This window comes from Drosophila sechellia, unplaced genomic scaffold (genome assembly GCF_004382195.2).
Source record: "Drosophila sechellia strain sech25 unplaced genomic scaffold, ASM438219v1 U_210, whole genome shotgun sequence".
NCBI lineage: Eukaryota > Metazoa > Arthropoda > Insecta > Diptera > Drosophilidae > Drosophila > Drosophila sechellia.
In genome coordinates, this window is record NW_022611151.1 from 1,356 (window position 1) to 19,413 (window position 18,058).

An 18,058-nucleotide genomic window follows, 5' to 3' on the forward strand; every position below is an offset into this window, starting at 1 on the left:
GGCTAATGCAACAACCTAAAATATACAATGTTTGTACCTGTCATCCATCAGGTTAATGTTTTATATAAATTTTGCAGTATGTGTCACCCAAAATAGCAAACCATAACCAGATTATTATGATACATAATGCTTATATGAAACTAAGACATTTCGCAACATTTATTTTAGGTATAAAAATAAATTTATTGAAGGAATTGATATATGCCAGTAAAATGGTGTATTTTTAATTTCTTTCAATAAAAAACAATATTGACATTATATAAAATTGAATTATAAAACTCTAAGCGGTGGATCACTCGGCTCATGGGTCGATGAAGAACGCAGCAAACTGTGCGTCATCGTGTGAACTGCAGGACACATGAACATCGACATTTTGAACGCATATCGCAGTCCATGCTGTTATGTACTTTAATTAATTTTATAGTGCTGCTTGGACTACATATGGTTGAGGGTTGTAAGACTATGCTAATTAAGTTGTTTATAAATTTTTTATAAGCATATGGTATATTATTGGATTAAATAATGATTTTATTCATAATATTAAAAAAGAAATGAAAAACATTATCTCACATTTGAATGTGAAAAACGAAGAGAAATATTTTCTTTTTCAATCAAATAATACTGAGAAATGTCTAGCATAAAAAATTGAAATATTTTTCATCTAGAATTGTCTCTTATTAATGATTCGGAAAAAGAAAAATCTTGGTTTTGTTATTATTCTTCGTTGGTTCGTTAAATGGATAAAAATGACTTTGCTTACAAGAACTATTGGAACTATTTATAACGAATTTAATTGATTGTTTTATCATTTATATATAAAGAATTTATGGCAAAATATAGTTATATATACAACCTCAACTCATATGGGACTACCCCCTGAATTTAAGCATATTAATTAGGGGAGGAAAAGAAACTAACAAGGATTTTCTTAGTAGCGGCGAGCGAAAAGAAAACAGTTCAGCACTAAGTCACTTTGTCTATATGGCAAATGTGAGATGCAGTGTATGGAGCGTCAATATTCTAGTATGAGAAATTAATGATTTAAGTCCTTCTTAAATGAGGCCATTTACCCATAGAGGGTGCCAGGCCCGTATAACGTTAATGATTGCTAGATGATGTTTCCAAAGAGTCGTGTTGCTTGATAGTGCAGCACTAAGTGGGTGGTAAACTCCATCTAAAACTAAATATAACCATGAGACCGATAGTAAACAAGTACCGTGAGGGAAAGTTGAAAAGAACTCTGAATAGAGAGTTAAACAGTACGTGAAACTGCTTAGAGGTTAAGCCCGATGAACCTGAATATCCGTTATGGAAAATTCATCATTAAAATTGTAATATTTAAATAATATTATTAAGAATAATGTGCATTTTTTCCATATAAGGACATTGTAATCTATTAGCATATCCCAAATTTATCATAAAATATAACTTATAGTTTATTCCAATTAAATTGCTTGCATTTTAACACAGAATAAATGTTATTAATTTGATAAAGTGCTGATAGATTTATATTATTACAGAGCGTTAATTTTTCGGAATTATATAATGGCATAATTATCATTGATTTTTGTGTTTATTATATGCTCTTGTATGATTAACAATGCGAAAGATTCAGGATACCTTCGGGACCCGTCTTGAAACACGGACCAAGGAGTCTAACATATGTGCAAGTTATTGGGATGTAAACCTAATAGCGTAATTAACTTGACTAATAATGGGATTAGTTTTTTAGCTATTTATAGCTAATTAACACAATCCCGGGGCGTTCTATATAGTTATGTATAATGTATATTTATATTATTTATGCCTCTAACTGGAACGTACCTTGAGCATATATGCTGTGACCCGAAAGATGGTGAACTATACTTGATCAGGTTGAAGTCAGGGGAAACCCTGATGGAAGACCGAAACAGTTCTGACGTGCAAATCGATTGTCAGAATTGAGTATAGGGGCGAAAGACCAATCGAACCATCTAGTAGCTGGTTCCTTCCGAAGTTTCCCTCAGGATAGCTGGTGCATTTTAATATTATATAAAATAATCTTATCTGGTAAAGCGAATGATTAGAGGCCTTAGGGTCGAAACGATCTTAACCTATTCTCAAACTTTAAATGGGTAAGAACCTTAACTTTCTTGATATGAAGTTCAAGGTTATGATATAATGTGCCCAGTGGGCCACTTTTGGTAAGCAGAACTGGCGCTGTGGGATGAACCAAACGTAATGTTACGGTGCCCAAATTAACAACTCATGCAGATACCATGAAAGGCGTTGGTTGCTTAAAACAGCAGGACGGTGATCATGGAAGTCGAAATCCGCTAAGGAGTGTGTAACAACTCACCTGCCGAAGCAACTAGCCCTTAAAATGGATGGCGCTTAAGTTGTATACCTATACATTACCGCTAAAGTAGATGATTTATATTACTTGTGATATAAATTTTGAAACTTTAGTGAGTAGGAAGGTACAATGGTATGCGTAGAAGTGTTTGGCGTAAGCCTGCATGGAGCTGCCATTGGTACAGATCTTGGTGGTAGTAGCAAATAATCGAATGAGACCTTGGAGGACTGAAGTGGAGAAGGGTTTCGTGTGAACAGTGGTTGATCACGAGTTAGTCGGTCCTAAGTTCAAGGCGAAAGCCGAAAATTTTCAAGTAAAACAAAAATGCCTAACTATATAAACAAAGCGAATATAATACACTTGAATAATTTTGAACGAAAGGGAATACGGTTCCAATTCCGTAACCTGTTGAGTATCCGTTTGTTATTAAATATGGGCCTCGTGCTCATCCTGGCAACAGGAACGACCATAAAGAAGCCGTCGAGAGATATCGGAAGAGTTTTCTTTTCTGTTTTATAGCCGTACTACCATGGAAGTCTTTCGCAGAGAGATATGGTAGATGGGCTAGAAGAGCATGACATATACTGTTGTGTCGATATTTTCTCCTCGGACCTTGAAAATTTATGGTGGGGACACGCAAACTTCTCAACAGGCCGTACCAATATCCGCAGCTGGTCTCCAAGGTGAAGAGTCTCTAGTCGATAGAATAATGTAGGTAAGGGAAGTCGGCAAATTAGATCCGTAACTTCGGGATAAGGATTGGCTCTGAAGATTGAGATAGTCGGGCTTGATTGGGAAACAATAACATGGTTTATGTGCTCGTTCTGGGTAAATAGAGTTTCTAGCATTTATGTTAGTTACTTGTTCCCCGGATAGTTTAGTTACGTAGCCAATTGTGGAACTTTCTTGCTAAAATTTTTAAGAATACTATTTGGGTTAAACCAATTAGTTCTTATCAATTATAACGATTATCAATTAACAATCAATTCAGAACTGGCACGGACTTGGGGAATCCGACTGTCTAATTAAAACAAAGCATTGTGATGGCCCTAGCGGGTGTTGACACAATGTGATTTCTGCCCAGTGCTCTGAATGTCAAAGTGAAGAAATTCAAGTAAGCGCGGGTCAACGGCGGGAGTAACTATGACTCTCTTAAGGTAGCCAAATGCCTCGTCATCTAATTAGTGACGCGCATGAATGGATTAACGAGATTCCTACTGTCCCTATCTACCCTATCCCTATCAGTGACGCGCATGAATGGATTAACGACGGACGTGTTTTCGTTGCGCTCGTGTACAGATTGCGAAGAACTTGGTTTTCCGTGTTTGGAAAGTAATAAAATCGGTGAATTAGTGCTCCGCGAAAGTCGTGTGCTAATTTTCGTGTGTTATAAACAAGCGGTTTGGAAGTAATTAACAATTAATTGTTGGGAATTTTCCACTTAGCACGTGCTGAAGGCGAACTTACGAGTAAGTTTTTCGAGTAAGCTTTTTGATCAGCTGTCACAAAGCTTATTGGTGGGAGTCACTGCTAAGGTTTGTGTCTAGGGAGAGTTTTAGTGCTACCAGACTCTACCGATAGGTGGAGCTCGAGTTCCAGAGCAACTACCTTTTGTCAGCGAGTAAACGAGCATACGGTTGCTGGCGTCGACGGTAGGTGGAGCCACCATCGTATTTATGCCGATGGAGAGCGACAGCAGCGCGAGTGCCTTGAGCGGAAGTAGTGCCTCGATGAAGTCCAGACGAGGCAGGCGCAGAAGCCATCTGGCATCTAAGAGCTCGGCGCCAACGCAGGCGAAATTGGTTGCCCTGGCATCGAATGGAGTGCCAGAACCCGTTGGGGTACTGGAGGAGCCGTTTTCGTCGCTGGAGGACGCCCGGGCGGCTACGGAGAACGCTGCCATTGATGCTGCCCCCCCCCACGCTGCTGCCACCGCTGCTGATCCTACTGCTGCCCCTGCTGCCGACCACACTGCTGCCTCCGCCGTTTTCACTGCTGCTAAAATTGTTGCCACCACTGCCACTGCCGCCACCGCTGCCGCCCGTGCTGGGCAAGCAGCCATGATGGCAGAGCTGTCGGCCACACAGCGCATGGTGAGAAGCAGCTTCCGCAGACTAGGAGAAGTGGACACGGAAGAGCTCTCATATGCTATCAGCCGCTACGATGAGCTGGTGTTGGCGCTAATGCTCCGGTGCGGAGAGCTGGAGACGCGGCTTGCTATGCCGCCACCGCCGCCGCCGTCGTTGAATCTGTTGAAAAATACGGCCGCCAATGCTCCCCAGATGCAGCAGGTTGCACCCATCGCTGCCCCGCGGACTACCAAGGTCCGCGAGACGTGGTCAGCGGTGGTGAAGTGCGACGACCCTGCGCTATCGGGGAAAGACATAGCGGAAAAGGTGCGAACGATGGTTGCACCCTCTCTCGGAGTCAGAGTACACGAGGTCCGTGAGCTCCGTCGAGGTGGTGGTGCGATCATTCGCACTCCTTCGGTGGGAGAGCTGCAGAAGGTGGTCGCTTCAAAAAGATTCGCCGAGGTTGGCCTAAATGTGGCACGGAATGCGGCCGAGAAGCCGAAGGTCGTCGTATATGACGTCGACACAGCTATCGGCCCTGAGGAGTTTATGAAGGAGCTCCACGAAAACAACTTCGACAGCGAAATGAATCTGGCCCAGTTTAAGAAGTCAGTGCACCTGGTGACCAAGGCGTGGTCGGTAGCTGACGGCGCCACAGTAAATGTGACGCTGGAGGTTGACGACCGGGCGATGGCGAAGCTTGATGTAGGTCGTGTCTACATCAAGTGGTTCTCATTCCGATGCCGGTCACAGGTCCGCACATACGCCTGCCACAGATGTGTGGGTTTCGACCACAAGGTCAGCGAATGCCGGCAGAAGGATAGTGTCTGTCGCCAGTGCGGGCAACAAGGCCACACTGCGGCAAAGTGCCAAAACCCGGTGGACTGCCGGAACTGCCGCCACAGAGGGCAACCCTCGGGGCATTACATGCTCTCGAGCGTTTGCCCGATATACGGGGCGTTGCTGGCGAGGGTGCAAGCTAGACACTAATGTTTAGCTTCATCCAAGCGAACTGTGGCCGAGGCCGAGCTGCGACCATCGAGCTCGGAGTCCGACTCAGGAGATCGGAGTCTATGTTCGCGCTGGTGCAGGAGCCGTATCTCGGCGGGGACGGAATGGATGTGCTGCCTGAAGGAATGAGAATTTTCATCGATCGGCGAGGGAAGGCAGCCATCCTAGTGGATCACCAGGAAGCCATCTGTATGCCAGTGGAGACCCTCACCACAGATTATGGCGTATGTCTGGTCGTGAAAGGGAGTTTTGGCTCAATCTTCCTTTGCGCCGCATACTGCCAGTATGATGCACCTCTGGAACCGTACATCCGGTACATGGATGCGGTCCTGCTGCAGGCCAGCAGAACCCCCGCAATCCTGGGCCTCGACGCGAATGCAGTGTCCCCCATGTGGCTTAGCAAACTCTCTCGTCATGCCGAGGGGCAAGCTAACTACAGACGGGGTGAGCTGCTGTCAGAGTGGATGCTGGAGGCAAGAGTCGCCGCCCTAAACCAGTCAACAGAGGTGTACACGTTCGATAATTACAGAGCTACAAGCGATATCGACGTGACAATCGTCAATGAGGCAGCATCTATGTGGGCCACATATGAGTGGAGAGTGGACGAGTGGGAATTGAGTGACCACAACATCATTACTGTTGTGGCCGAACCAACTACCGCGCGCGCAGTTGAGAGCATAGCTCCTGTGCCGTCCTGGAACTTCTCCAATGCACGTTGGCGATTGTTCAAGGAGGAAATGGTGAGTAGAGCAGCCGAACTTCCGGAAAACTTCTCAGAGTCGCCGTTGGACCAGCAAGTTTCGACCCTGCGCAGTATAGTACATAATGTATGTGATATTGCGCTGGGAAGAAAGTCCATCCGATTGCCCAGCAGGAGAGCACGTTGGTGGACTGCCGACCTCTGTGATGCAAGGCGCGAAGTCCGGAGACTTCGTCGCCTACTTCAAAATGGAAGGCGTCATGATGATGATGCCGCAATAGAGCGTGTATTGGTCGACCTGAGGCGGGCCTCAGCCAACTACAAGAAGCTCATTTGGAGGGCGAAAATGGATGAGTGGAAACGCTTCGTGGGAGATCATGCCGACGACCCATGGGGGCGCGTCTATAAGATTTGCCGAGGCCGCAGGAAGTGCACGGAGATTGGGTGCCTCCGCGTGAATGGCGAGATGATCACCGATTGGGGTGACTGTGCACGAGTGCTCCTCCGCAATTTCTTCCCAGTTGCGGAGTCCGAAGCACCGACTGCCATCGCGGAGGAAGTCCCACCGGCCCTCGAAGTATTCGAGGTTGATGCATGTGTTGCCCGGTTGAAGAGCAGGCGCTCTCCCGGCTTGGACGGCATTAATGGCACTATCTGCAAGGCAGTCTGGCGCGCCATACCCGAGCACCTTGCATCGTTGTTTTCCCGATGCATCCGATTAGGATACTTTCCCGCTGAGTGGAAGTGCCCACGAGTTGTCTCGCTGCTCAAAGGGCCAGATAAGGACAAATGTGAGCCCTCCTCATATAGAGGAATATGCTTGCTACCAGTCTTTGGTAAGGTGCTCGAGGCCATCATGGTGAATCGTGTGAGAGAAGTTCTTCCGGAAGGCTGCAGATGGCAATTTGGATTTCGCCAAGGACGATGTGTGGAGGATGCTTGGAGGCACGTGAAGAGCAGTGTTTGTGCCAGCCCGGCGCAATACGTGCTCGGCACATTCGTGGACTTCAAAGGAGCATTCGACAACGTCGAATGGAGTGCTGCACTCCGCCGACTAGCCGACTTGGGATGCCGGGAGATGGGCTTGTGGCAGAGCTTTTTCTCCGGCCGAAGAGCAGTGATCCGAAGCAGTTCCGGTACTGTGGATGTACCGGTAACTAGAGGCTGCCCGCAGGGGTCAATCAGTGGCCCATTTATCTGGGACATACTGATGGATGTACTGCTTCAGCGTCTCCAGCCGTATTGCCAGCTGAGTGCATACGCGGATGACTTGCTGCTTCTCGTCGAGGGAAATTCCCGAGCTGAGCTAGAGGAAAAAGGTGCAGAGCTGATGTCCATCGTAGAAGCGTGGGGAGCGGAAGTTGGCGTTACCGTCTCGACCAGCAAGACGGTAATAATGCTGCTGAAAGGTGCCTTGAGACGTGCGCCTACGGTGAGGTTTGCTGGAGCGAACCTTCCGTATGTGCGTAGCTGTCGGTACCTTGGCATCACGGTCAGTGAAGGAATGAAATTCCTCACGCACATAGCTTCGCTTCGCCAGCGGATGACCGGAGTCGTTGGAGCATTGGCGCGTGTGCTTCGAGCCGACTGGGGCTTCAGTCCTCGAGCCAGGCGGACCATATATGACGGACTCATGGCACCTTGTGTGCTGTTTGGTGCCCCGGTATGGTATGACACCGCCGAACAGGTAGCCGCCCGGAGACGACTAGCCTCCTGCCAGAGGCTAATCCTGCTTGGATGCCTTTCGGTATGCCGAACAGTGTCCACAGTGGCACTGCAGGTACTTGGCGGAGCTCCCCCGCTTGACTTGGCTGCTAAGTTTTTAGCGGTCAAGTACAAGCTGAAGCGTGGATACCCGCTGGAGGAGAACGACTGGCTATACGGCGAGGACACTACGTGTCTAAGCTGGAAGCAGAGGAAGACTCGCCTAGAGGAGTGCTTGCTGCAGAATTGGCAAAACAGATGGGATGACGACAGCGAACCAGGACGGGTGACGCACAAGTTCATCCCATACGTCACTCTCGCCTATCGAGATCCAAGCTTTGGATTCTCGATGAGGACGTCTTTCCTGCTGACAGGTCACGGGTCGTTTAACGCATTTTTGCAAGGGAGAGCCCTCAGCGATACCACTGCTTGCGCTTGTGGTGATCCATATGAGGACTGGATGCACATATTGTGCGCTTGTCCTCTATATGCAGATTTGCGAAACCTCGATGGACTTGGAGTGCAGCGCCTTGGCGAAAACTGGACCTTCAATAGAATCCTGGAAGATCAGCAGAGGATTCAACGGCTGGCAGCGTTTGCGGACGAGGTGTTCCGTAGGAGGAGGGGTATTTAGCCCAAAACTTCGCCGTGTGGTTAGCGGGCGAGAATACTTCCACAGCCCGCTATTGCTTGTCGTAAGAGGCGACTAATATAGCGACTGGTTCCTCTAACCATGCTTGTCGGAGCAAAAGGAGGAGGCCCACCGAGCCTCTCTTTCGGTACCACGGGTTGTGCTGCTCCAAGACAGCACATTGAGGTAGGCCCCCTGGTGGGAGTATCGTGGTGGCTGTGGTTGATACCCATATCGCGGGTAGAGCCTTCGTGTTCGACGTTTGAGTTACGGTGCTAGTTGCGCAAAACTCGGGTGCTGTGACCCAGAGATCAGTAGAGATTTTAGGTAGATCTCGCTCCTCAGCAAGGGGGAGTGCTTGCCCGGCAAGCAAGTACTCGAATTGCTACCGGGGTGGTCGCTATGTACATAGCTATAGCTTCCAGTCCGGGACGTTTGTCTGGCGTATCCAGACTCATGCACCATGTTGATACATGCACCACTTGTGGGTGTTCAGGGTGTCGTGGTTGTAATCCCTTCAGTGTGGAACACGCCACGTAAAACAAGTTCGGAGAGGTCCGAAAGTCACTGTCCCTATCTACTATCTAGCGAAACCACAGCCAAGGGAACGGGCTTGGAATAATTAGCGGGGAAAGAAGACCCTTTTGAGCTTGACTCTAATCTGGCAGTGTAAGGAGACATAAGAGGTGTAGAATAAGTGGGAGATATTAGACCTCGGTTTGGTATCGTCAATGAAATACCACTACTCTTATTGTTTCCTTACTTACTTGATTAAATGGAACGTGTATCATTTCCTAGCCATTATACGGATATATTTATTATATCTTATGGTATTGGGTTTTGATGCAAGCTTCTTGATCAAAGTATCACGAGTTTGTTATATAATCGCAAACAAATTCTTTAATAAAACGATGCATTTATGTATTTTTGATTTGAAAATTTGGTATAACTCCAATTACTCAGGTATGATCCAATTCAAGGACATTGCCAGGTAGGGAGTTTGACTGGGGCGGTACATCTCTCAAATAATAACGGAGGTGTCCCAAGGCCAGCTCAGTGCGGACAGAAACCACACATAGAGCAAAAGGGCAAATGCTGACTTGATCTCGGTGTTCAGTACACACAGGGACAGCAAAAGCTCGGCCTATCGATCCTTTTGGTTTAAAGAGTTTTTAACAAGAGGTGTCAGAAAAGTTACCATAGGGATAACTGGCTTGTGGCGGCCAAGCGTTCATAGCGACGTCGCTTTTTGATCCTTCGATGTCGGCTCTTCCTATCATTGTGAAGCAAAATTCACCAAGCGTTGGATTGTTCACCCATGCAAGGGAACGTGAGCTGGGTTTAGACCGTCGTGAGACAGGTTAGTTTTACCCTACTAATGACAAAACGTTGTTGCGACAGCATTCCTGCGTAGTACGAGAGGAACCGCAGGTACGGACCAATGGCACAATACTTGTTCGAGCGAACAGTGGTATGACGCTACGTCCGTTGGATTATGCCTGAACGCCTCTAAGGTCGTATCCGTGCTGGACTGCAATGATAAATAAGGGGCAATTTGCATTGTATGGCTTCTAAACCATTTAAAGTTTATAATTTATTTTATAAACGACAATGGATGTGATGCCAATGTAATTTGTAACATAGTAAATTAGGAGGATCTTCGATCACCTGATGCCGCGCTAGTTACATATAAAAGCATTATTTAATACAATGACAAAGCCTAGAATCAATTGTAAACGACTTTTGTAACAGGCAAGGTGTTGTAAGTGGTTGAGCAGCTGCCATACTGCGATCCACTGAAGCTTATCCTTTGCTTGATGATTCGATAAATAAATGATTTTTTCCTGTAGCCAAACACCTCGTCATCAATTTAGTGACGCATATGATATTGTCCCTATCATATAATTAATATAAAGACTTTAATGGATTGTGTCAAGTTGCCAAACACCTCGTCATCAATTTAGTGACGCATATGATATTGTCCCTATCATATAATTAATATAAAGACTTTAATGAATTGTGTCAAGTTGCCAAACACCTCGTCATCAATTTAGTGACGCATATGATATTGTCCCTATCATATAATTTTTGATATAAAGACTTTAAAGAATTGTATCAAGTTGCCAAACACCTCGTCATCAATTTAGTGACGCATATGATATTGTCCCTATCATATAATTAATATACAGACTTTAATGAATTGTGTCAAGTTGCCAAACACCTCGTCATCAATTTAGTGACGCATATGATATTGTCCTTATCATATAATTTTTGATATAAAGACTTTAAAGAATTGAATCAAGTTGCCAAACACCTCGTCATCAATTTAGTGACGCATATGATATTGTCCCTATCATATAATTAATATAAAGACTTTAATGGATTGTGTCAAGTTGCCAAACACCTCGTCATCAATTTAGTGACGCATATGATATTGTCCCTATCATATAATTAATATAAAGACTTTAATGAATTGTGTCAAGTTGCCAAACACCTCGTCATCAATTTAGTGACGCATATGATATTGTCCTTATCATATAATTTTTGATATAAAGACTTTAAAGAATTGTATCAAGTTGCCAAACACCTCGTCATCAATTTAGTGACGCATATGATATTGTCCCTATCATATAATTAATATAAAGACTTTAATGGATTGTGTCAAGTTGCCAAACACCTCGTCATCAATTTAGTGACGCATATGATATTGTCCTTATCATATAATTTTTGATATAAAGACTTTAAAGAATTGTATCAAGTTGCCAAACACCTCGTCATCAATTTAGTGACGCATATGATATTGTCCCTATCATATAATTAATATACAGACTTTAATGAATTGTGTCAAGTTGCCAAACACCTCGTCATCAATTTAGTGACGCATATGATATTGTCCCTATCATATAATTAATATACAGACTCTAATGAATTGTGTCAAGTTGCCAAACACCTCGTCATCAATTTAGTGACGCATATGATATTGTCCCTATCATATAATTTTTGATATAAAGACTTTAAAGAATTGTATCAAGTTGCCAAACACCTCGTCATCAATTTAGTGACGCATATGATATTGTCCCTTTCATATAATTAATATAAAGACTTTAATGGATTGTGTCAAGTTGCCAAACACCTCGTCATCAACTACTATATTATGGTTGCGCCGACCTCTCATATTGTATTCTCTTATGTGTTCATAGGATTTTGACAATTATACGAGTAAATTAAATAATATACATATGAAAATGATTAATTATTATATGTATAAGGGAAAAAATGATGAAATATTCCCATATTATCTTAGTATTATAGAGGAAAGACCGTTGCCGACCTCTGATATTGTTCAAACTTATGTATTTATATGATTTTGGCAATTATATGAGTAAATTAAAAAATATACATATGAAAATGGTTAATTATTATATGTATATGGGAAAAAATGCTAAGATATTCCCATATTCTCTTAGTATTATAGAGAAAAGCCATTTAAGTGAGAGGGTATAGTAGTGTAAACGACCGGAATTACGACAGAGGGTTCAAAAACTACTATAGGTAGGCAGTGGTTGCCGACCTCTCATATTGTTCAAAACTTATGTATTCATATGATTTTGGCAATTGTATGAGTAAATTAAATAATATACATATGAAAATGATTAATTATTATATGTATAAGGGAAAAAATGCTGAAATATTCCCACATTCTCTTAGTATTATAGAGAAAATCCATTATAGTGAGAGGGTATAGTAGTGTAAACGACCGGAATTACGACAGAGGGTTCAAAAACTACTATAGGTAGGCAGTGGTTGCCGACCTCTCATATTGTTCAAAACTTATGTATTCATATGATTTTGGCAATTATATGATTAAATTAAATAATATACATATGAAAATGGTTAATTATTATATGTATATGGGAAAAAATGCAGAGATATTCCCATATTCTCTTAGTATTATAGAGAAAAGCCATTTAAGTGAGAGGGTATAGTAGTGTAAACGACCGGAATTACGACAGAGGGTTCAAAAACTACTATAGGTAGGCAGTGGTTGCCGACCTCTCATATTGTTCAAAACTTATGTATTCATATGATTTTGGCAATTGTATGAGTAAATTAAATAATATACATACGAAAATGATTAATTATTATATGTATATGGGAAAAAATGCAGAGATATTCCCATATTCTCTTAGTATTATAGAGAAAAGCCATTTAAGTGAGAGGGTATAGTAGTGTAAACCACCGGAATTACGACAGAGGGTTCAAAAACTACTATAGGTAGGCAGTGGTTGCCGACCTCTCATATTGTTCAAAACTTATGTATTCATATGATTTTGGCAATTGTATGAGTAAATTAAATAATATACATATGAAAATTTTTTTTTTTTTTTTTTTTTTTTAGCGTGCGTTTATTTATTTAAAATCTGTCCTAGTGGACAATAATTAAATGGTTTTGCGGGGGAACATTAGCTTAAGGGATACTATTGTACATGTATTTGTGGCGGGTTTTATATGTGTTGTCTATTGTTGTGGAAGATCGAGAGGGTGTCTCCTCATGAGACGTCTGCTTGTTTGGCTATTGTCTAACAGGTTGGTGGCGAGGTGGTTAGGGTGGTTTTCGAGCCTTTTCAGGTATCTCTCGCTGAGCCTGGAGATTTCATCAGCGACTTGTGGGATTCCAAGTTCCCTATGTATGGCGACATTCTCGTGGTAGGGATGCGCATTACAGGCAATTCTCAAGCACCTATTCTGGAACCGCTGTATACGCAGGCGATTCGTGTGGCTTGCCGTGCCCCATAGCTGTATCCCGTAGGTCCAGATGGGCTTGAGAATTGCCTTGTACACCAGGATTTTGTGGTTCTGCCTTAGCTTGGACCCTCTCCCAATAAGCCAATGCATCTGCCTCAGACGCGCATCGGCCTGTATGCGTTTGCTGACGATGTGGGGACGCCAAGTGAGCCTGCGGTCCAGGGTAAGTCCTAGGTACTTGGGTGCGGGTGCGTTGGGAATGATGACTCCGTTTAGCGTGACCGGTGGGCAGTCTCCTCTCCTTAGTGCAAATGTTGTTTGGGTAGATTTTTCCGCGTTCACTACGATGTTCCACCTGCTGAGCCAGGGATGTAGCGCGTCCATTTGCCTTTGGATTGTTTCGGAGGCTTCTCGTGGGTCGGATGAGGAGGCGAGGAAAGCCGTGTCATCTGCATAAGTCGCTATAGTTAGGTTCCTGGAGGGGATTATGGGAAGGTCTGCGGTGTAAAGGGTGTACAGTATTGGTCCGAGCACACTGCCTTGCGGAACTCCAGCTCTGATCAGTCTGGGTAGGCTTATTGCACTTCCGCATCTGACTTGGAATGCTCTTCCCTCAGTGTAGGATTTGAGGAGGGTAAAATGGGGGCTTGGGAGGTAGGATTTGAGTTTATGGAGGAGTCCAGGATGCCAAACTCTGTCGAATGCCTGCTTCACGTCGAGCATTACAGCGCAGCAGTATTTCTTTTGCTCGAATGCCTCGAGGATCCGTTCGACTAGCCGGTGGCATTGCTCTGGTGTTCCGTGGGAGCGCCTGAAGCCAAACTGGTGATCGGGGATCAAACCAGCCTCATCCAGTACTGGCAATACTCTGCGCAAAAATACTCTTTCGAGTATTTTGGAGAGGATTGCCAGCAAACTAATCGGACGATAGGAGGCGAGATTGGCTTCAGGCTTACCAGGCTTGAGGAGGACAATAACCTCTGCTCTTTTCCACTCTTCCGGGAAGTACCCTAGCCGGAAGCAGCTGTTGTAAATGCTGGCCAGCATTTGTGTGCAGCGGGATGGGAGCATTTTTAGGGCCGCCGCATCTATACGATCCAGGCCTGGAGATTTGTTGTTCTTCAGTAGAGCAATCTCCTGCGCAACTTCCTCAGGGTCGACTGGTTCCAACGGGGGACCGGGAGAGCTTGGGCTATTGAGAAACCGGGCTGTTTCAGCATGTTCTTCGGCAGTGCAGCAGTCGAACGGAGAGAAGGCGTTGTAAAGGTGTTCGGCGAAAGCTTCTGCTCTTTCAGCATCCGAAAGGCACCAGGATCCATCTGCTTTGCGCACTGCGGAAACCTTTTTGGCTGGTCGTTTAATGTGGCGGGTGACGTTCCACAGATTGTGGTCTGGGTCCCCGGGAGAGAGTTCCTCGAGGAATCTGAGGAAGGAGTCCTGGCGTAGGCTGGAGATCTTGTCCTTCAACTCCTTTGTGGCGTGATTGAGCGCTGTTTTGTCTCTTGGATTGCGCGTCAAGAACCAAACTCTCCTGAGACGCCTCTTCTCAGTCACGAGTGCCGCAATTTCCGGGGACCAGAGGTGGAGGTCCCTGCTAGGTGTTCTCGCAGTCTTTGGTGGCGGTGGGCTTGCGAATTCCGCAGCGTTTTGCATCTGCCTGGTGAGATTCCCGATAGCTTCATCAATGTTCCTGGGTGTGTTGAGGATGGGGTTCGGATTGACGGTGGAGAGCATCCAGGACGCGAACTTGGCGGCGTCGGTATATTTTCCAGTGAGCCTTCTGAGCGGGGTTTTCCTGAGGACTGGCGTGTTGATTAGCACGTTTATTGCACAGTGGTCTGACAGGAGATCAGCATTTGTTGTGCAGCTGATCTTCGCATGCCCTATGCCTTTCGACACAGCAAAGTCCAGTAGGTCTGGAGTCTTGAGGGGATTCGTTGGCCAGTGAGTGGGCTCGCCAGTGGAGTGGCAGTCCAGTCGGTGGCGTTGCAGGTACCCAAACAGAGTTTTCCCTTTGGGGTTGTTGGCGCGCGATCCCCACCAAGAATGTTTGGCGTTATAATCTCCAGCTGCTATGAAGCGGGGCCCAAAATGCTCGAAGAACTCACTGAGGTGAGATGCTGTTATGCGGTATCTGGGGGGAAAGTAGACCGCTCCAATGTCTAAATCTCCTTGCGGGCTGACAATCCTGATGACAGGACATTGTGCCCAGTCTTGCTGAAACGCGGGCAGCTCTAGGTATTGAATACCGCTCCTGATGAGGATGGCTGCTCCACCGCGTGCTCTGCCAGAAGGATGGTCTGCATGGATGAGGTCATATCCGCTGATATTAAAGTGGGATCTGGGGGAGAAGTGGGTTTCGGCTACGAGTAGGATATCGATCTGGTGGGTCTTCAGATGGTGCTCGACTATGGCCTTGCTGTTCTGCAGGCCGTTCGCATTCCAGACGACTAGGTGGAGCTTTAGTTGCATGACTTGCTGTTGAGAATGGTGGCCACCAGCTGTGTCATCTGGGTGAACATGCGCTCCATCATCCTTTCCATCATTCCTTCCATGCGAGCGAACATCGCTTCTATCTGACCGGAGTGTGGGGTTTCTGTTTGGGTTTGGACTGGGGTTGTGGGATTCTGCGGTGCTGCGTGCACTCCGTTGAGGGCGTCTCGGTAGCTCCTGCCAGAGGTGACGTTTGGTGATGCCACGGGCGGCGCCTTGTTAGCATTAGCGACGGGCCTTGTTTTCGGAGCAGCGAGTGCTTTGGCCCTTTTGTATGCAGGGCATCCCTTGAAAGACGCAGGATGGTCCGCCTGGCAGTGGAAGCAGCACGCTTTGTCGTCCTCCCTCTTCTCACATGCCCTCGATTCGTGAGGGCCTCCACACTTTACACATCGGTATTCCAGGAAGCAGTAACGCTGTGTATGACCGAATCCTTGGCACCTGAAGCATTGAGGCACGTCGTTGAACTTCTGCGGCGGTTCAATGGTTACTACCGACCTGCAGATCCGCTTGACTTGGTAGACGTCTTTGTTGTTGCTGGAAGGCTCCAGGTTGGCGAAGAATATTCCCAGCGGTTCTTTAGTTCTTCTGCCAATGGGATTGTGCAGATCTCTAACAGCGTGCCCTTGTCTGCGAAGGTCTTCAATGATTTCCTCACGATCGGTGGAGTGGTGGAGTCCTTTGATGACAACCTTGTATGCACGTTCATCTTTCGGCTGGAAAGTCCGATGCCTCTTGTTTTGGGCCACAAGTTGGAGACGCAGAGCTGTATAGGACTCTTTGTCCGGCATCATGACACGTACGTTGTTGCCATTCACGGTCTTGTAGGTAAAATTGTTCTTCGGGCCTACAAGAGTCGTGATCATCTTGACGAGTGCCGAGATGTTGGTCACATCGGGGATAAAAATCGGAGGTGGCTTGATGGTCTTCGGGGTGGGCTTTGGTTTCTCGGGGGTCTTGGGCTTGGAATCGTCTTTAGGTCCGGGTTCGTCATCAGAGCTCTCTTGGTCGTACTCGTCTTCTTCGGTCGAGAGTAAAGCGAAGGCGTTGTTGGCGAGCTTCTTGCGCAGAGCTGCGCTAGTGCTTGGCTTATCTTCCAGCTCCTCTCCCTGTGCTTTCTTTGCCGGTTTTCGCTTTATCTCGCCCGGCTCTGTATGCGAGGTGCTTCCCTCGCTGCTGGAGCTGCTCTTGCGTGTTCTCAGAGCCTTTTTGCGTGGTGTTGTTCCAAGCTTGTGGGTGCGCGGGGGGGCCTGCCAGTCCATCTTCTCCAAAGTTGATAAGGAGTGAGGAGGGGGGGGGGGGGGGGAAGCTGGGCACCGTAAGCCGGTGAGCCAGGCAGCACGTGGCTGCTGCTTTGCAATTATACCGCTGCTTCGAGCACTGGGTTTTTTGCGCTGATAACACGCACACTCGGGTGTGCGATGGTGTTAGTGCGAACTACCGTTAGGTACGTTGGCTGGGCCAATCAAAACGCGCGACAAGATCACGCGACGCGAAGTGGCTGGGCACAAGTAACGGGACTTACAACTGTGAACAATTTGCTAACAATTTGCTAACAATTTGCTGTCGATCCGCAGGCACGTCTGCACTCGTCGAGTGTTCGATCGCGACTGACATATGAAAATGATTAATTATTATATGTATAAGGGAAAAAATGCTGAAATATTCCCACATTCTCTTAGTATTATAGAGAAAATCCATTATAGTGAGAGGGTATAGTAGTGTAAACGACCGGAATTACGACAGAGGGTTCAAAAACTACTATAGGTAGGCAGTGGTTGCCGACCTCTCATATTGTTCAAAACTTATGTATTCATATGATTTTGGCAATTATATGATTAAATTAAATAATATACATATGAAAATGGTTAATTATTATATGTATATGGGAAAAAATGCTGAGATATTCCCATATTCTCTTAGTATTATAGAGAAAAGCCATTTAAGTGAGAGGGTATAGTAGTGTAAACGACCGGAATTACGACAGAGGGTTCAAAAACTACTATAGGTAGGCAGTGGTTGCCGACCTCTCATATTGTTCAAAACTTATGTATTCATATGATTTTGGCAATTGTATGAGTAAATTAAATAATATACATATGAAAATGATTAATTATTATATGTATAAGGGAAAAAATGCTGAAATATTCCCACATTCTCTTAGTATTATAGAGAAAATCCATTATAGTGAGAGGGTATAGTAGTGTAAACGACCGGAATTACGACAGAGGGTTCAAAAACTACTATAGGTAGGCAGTGGTTGCCGACCTCTCATATTGTTCAAAACTTATGTATTCATATGATTTTGGCAATTATATGATTAAATTAAATAATATACATATGAAAATGGTTAATTATTATATGTA

General features: G+C 45.4%; 1 non-coding gene and 1 pseudogene across 1 annotated transcript; both read left to right on the forward strand.

Annotated features, from left to right (window-relative positions):
- The first annotated feature begins 276 nt into the window (after nucleotides 1-276).
- On the forward strand, nucleotides 277-455 carry LOC116802732. The gene has a single exon (XR_004363102.1). It is a non-coding gene; the product is annotated as a 5.8S ribosomal RNA (ribosomal RNA).
- A 394-nt stretch (nucleotides 456-849) lies between these two features.
- LOC116802736 lies at nucleotides 850-10,279 on the forward strand (annotated as a pseudogene).
- Nucleotides 10,280-18,058: the final 7,779 nt, after the last annotated feature.